At 63.4% G+C, this 3,936-nt stretch overlaps 1 protein-coding gene across 1 annotated transcript in view; it reads right to left on the bottom strand.

Moving 5' to 3' along the window:
* RNF24 (ring finger protein 24) overlaps window positions 1–1,630 on the bottom strand; it is a 28,668-nt gene extending 27,038 nt beyond the window's left edge. Inside the window, exon 1 of the mRNA XM_017742395.1 lies at window positions 1,555–1,630. The gene's annotated coding sequence lies outside the window, so the exon portion shown is untranslated. The remainder of the gene's footprint in view (window positions 1–1,554) is intronic.
* Between the last annotated feature and the right edge of the window lie 2,306 nt (window positions 1,631–3,936).

Raw genomic sequence — 3,936 nt, forward strand, 5'->3', positions numbered from 1 at the left:
CAGCGTGCGCGGGCTCGCGTGTTGCCGAACACGTTATCCATGGCAGGAAACTCGAGATCAAAGGCGAGGACCGTGCCAGAGCAAGCTATCATCCAAGCCTCCTGCCAAAGGTGTGCACGGGAGGGGGGAAGCAACCTTCAGACACACTCGATGGCACATCCGACGGAGCCGGTGCTGCTCGTGGAGTGACCAAGACCCACGCGTGTTCTCCTCCGTGCACCCCGGCGAAGACAAAGACAGGCTGAACTGAACAAACAAAAAACCAAAACCCCAAACCGCAGGAGGTCCATTTTTACCCGTTGGTTTCCAGTCCCCAGGGTCCCACGCACGTCCCTTACAAAGCGGCGGATGCAGGGAGGGTATGGACGTGCCGGCACGGCAGGAACAGCAGCCCAGCGTAACTCCAAAAAAGCAGCTTTTCCCATTTCTGGGTAGTTTTTTCTTTGGTTTTCTTTTAAAGCCGAAGAAACCCGCAGCGTCCTGTCTTGGCCCCAGGAAAGCAAGGGGACGTGTCTGATTCCAAGCCAGCGGCTACCGGGAACAGAGGTGACCTGGGGACCCTGAACTGAGCATGGGGTGGGACCCCCAGGAACTCCCCCTCATCAAGAGGGTCCAGGCAGGATGGGCGCTGGGTGGGGACATGCCCCCTGTCCCTTTGTGCCGCCCCAGCCCTCTCCTCCATCCCTCCGGGGTGATGGAGTCCCAGTCCACGGTCCAGAGCTGTGCCCTAGGGCTGTCCCCTCTGCCCCATAACCGGGGCTTTATGGCACCACTACCGTGCTGCCAGACACCTCAAAAGCACAGCCCAGACACCCTGAGAGTCTCCCCTTAGGGGTCTGCGGGATATGGGGGCTGCTCCATTGCCCCGTGGAGGTCCCTACCCCAGAGGGGACTGTGGAGCAGAGAGGGAGGGACCCTGTCCCCCATGGGAGCTGCTGAGGAGGGGGTGCCCCTGCCCCACAGTGGGGATGGAGGGGGAGCCTGTCCCGCAGAACAAGGCACAGGGAGAGGGTCCTGCCCCACAGAGGGCTGGAAAACAGACCCTGTCCCATAGAACAAGGCACAGAGAGAGGGTCCTGCCCAAAGAGCGGATGGAGGAGGGACCCTGCCCCACAGAACAAGGCACAGAGAGAGGGTACAGCCCAAAGAGGGGATGGAGGACAGACCATTGCCTACAGAACAAGGCACAGGGAGAGGTCCCACCGCACACAAGGGGTGGAAGACTGTCCCTTCCACACAGAACAAGGCACAGGGGAAAGTCCCACCCCACAGAGGGGCTGGAAGAGGGTCCCTTCCCCACAGAACAAGGCACAGAGGGAGGGTTCTGCCCAAAGCGGGGATGAAAGAGGGACCCTGCCCCACAGAGGGGTGCACAGGAAGGGGTCGCAGGCACACAAGGGGGATGGAGAGGGGTCCCTTCCCCACGGAACAAGGCACAGGGAGGGGTCCCACCCCACATGGGGGTCCCCAGGGGGGGTCCCCACCCCCCATATGGGCGCTCGGGGGGGTTCCGGTCCTCCGGCCCCCCAGGGGGCTCCCGCCCCCCACACTCACCCGCCGCCGCGCTGTCCCGCCGGGGCTCGCGCCGCCCGCACCGCCCGGCCCGGGCAGGACCCGGATGGAGCCGAACCGCCCCGCCCCGCCCGGAGCCGGGCACGGCTTCGCCACGCGCCCTGCGCATGCGCAGACCGGGTGACATCATGGACGGGTGGGAGGGGCGAGGGGACAGGAGTGGACAGCGGAGGGTGGGACGGGGGGTGACACCGGGACAGGATGGGACAGGGAGAGGTGACAGGGAAAGGAGGTGGTAGGGAATGACACGGGGCGGGATGAGACAGAGGAGGTGACGGGGAGGGTCTGACAGGTGATGGGGGTGACACGGGTGACGGGCTGACAGGGGGTTACAGGGAAAGGGGGTGACACGGGGGTCGACGGGGGCAGGGAGTGACTGTGGGGACAGAAGGAGACATTGTGGACATGCGGTGACACTGGGCAGAGGGTGGCACTGGAGACGGGGATGGTGTAGTGGGGACTTAAAGTGACTGTGGGGCAGGGGGTGATGCTGGGGACAGGGGATGATGTAGTGCGGACATGCAGTGACTGTGGGAATAAGGGCTGTGCAGACAGGAGGGGACTGTGGAGTCAAGAGATGGCTTTGGGGACGTGAGGTGGCAGTGGGGGACAGGATAGGGTGGCAGTAAGCACAGATGGGGACAGGGCATGGCAGGAACGGGGTGAAGGCGGATGACGGGGGTCGGTGGCAGTGGGGACGGGGTGGCAGGAGGGGTGACGCAGAGGGGACAGGAGGTGGCACCGGGGGTGTTGTGCGAGTGGGCACTGTCCCGCTCTGCTCATTGCTGCCCGCACCCCTCCAGTTGTCCCCATCCCTGTCCCTTTCCCATGGACACGACATCACTTTTGGGGGAAATGACATCACCCTGGAGCTGGGATGTCACCCAGAGCCAGCGTCACGCGCTGGTCCGAGGATATTCTGGATGTGCAAGGGAAGCTGATCCTCTTTTTCCCCCTTCCTTCTCTCTCCGGGCTGCGCGGAGGCCCGGACGCGGCGGTCCCGGGCGCTGTGACAGCGGGGACACTGGGACGAGCATCCCGGGTGCTGTGACAGCGGGGACACTGGGACGAGCATCCCGGGCACGGGGACAGTGGGATGAGCATCCCGGGCGCTGTGACAGCGGGGACAGTGGGATGCGCATCCCGGGCTCGGGGACAGTGGGATGATCATCGCGCGGGAAAAAAAAATGGGATGAGCATCCCGGGCACGGGGACAGTGGGATGAGCATCCCGGGCGCTGTGACAGCGGGGACAGTGGGATGAGCATCCCGGGCACGGGGACAGTGGGATGATCATCCCGGGCGCTGTGACAGCGGGGACAGTGGGATGCGCATCCCGTGCTCCCGGCCTGACGCGCTGCCGTGGGAGGACTCGCCGACCCTGACCTCGGGATTCCTGAGCGATGAGGCAGGAAGCCGATCCACTGGATGTTTTCACTAGGTGAAGCCTTATTCCCGCTGTGGGAATCCCCGCTCGGCATGGGAGGGATTCGCCTGGACATGCTCGAGCCGGGACTCCTGGTGTTGGGAAGAGAGAGACTGCGGAGCCCCGCAGGGGACCCGCTGCCGGCTGCTGACGGGACGAATTTGGGAAGCAAATGCACTCGGAAATCGAGTTCTGCCGTTCCTCCCACGCGGGCCGGCCCTGGGCACTCCGGGGCAAAGCCTGGAGCTGCAGCCGGAGGGGAGGGAGCGCTGCGAGCCTTGTCCTTGGCACGGAGTCATGGAATTGTTTGGGTGGGAAGGGACCTTAAAGCTCATCTTGTTCTACCCCCCTGCCATGGTCAGGGACAATTTCCACTAGATCAAGTTGTTCCCAAGCCCCGTCCAACCTGGCCTTGGACACTTCCAGATGTGGGGCAGCCACAGCTTCTCTGGACAACCTGTGCCAGGGCCTCCCCACCCTCACAGGGAACAATTTCTTCCTAATATCGATCTAACCCTGTCCTCTGTCATTGTGAAACCATTCCCCTTTTTCCTGGTGAGAAAAGTGCAGGTTCTAGTCCAAAGTCTCTCTCTGGCTCTCTTGGATCCCCTTTAGGCTCTGGAAGGGGCTCTGAGGTCTCCCTGGATCCTTCCCTTCTCCAAGGGAACATTCCCAGCTCTCCCAGCCTGGCTCCAGAGCAGAGGTGCTCCAGCCCTTGGAGCATCTCCGTGGCCTCCTCTGGACTCTCTCCGGCAGCTCCATGTCCTTCTGATGTTGGGGGTCTCAAAGCTGGAGGCAGCTCTGCAGTTGGGGTCTCACCTGAGTGGGGCAGAGGGGCAGAATCCCCCCTTTCCTGCTGCCCATGCTGTGGGATCAGCCCAGGGCACAGGGGGGGTTCTGGGCTGCCAGCACACACAGCCGGAGCATGTCCAGCCTCTT

Source organism: Corvus brachyrhynchos, unplaced genomic scaffold (genome assembly GCF_000691975.1).
Source record: "Corvus brachyrhynchos isolate BGI_N302 unplaced genomic scaffold, ASM69197v1 scaffold166, whole genome shotgun sequence".
NCBI classification, from domain to species: domain Eukaryota; kingdom Metazoa; phylum Chordata; class Aves; order Passeriformes; family Corvidae; genus Corvus; species Corvus brachyrhynchos.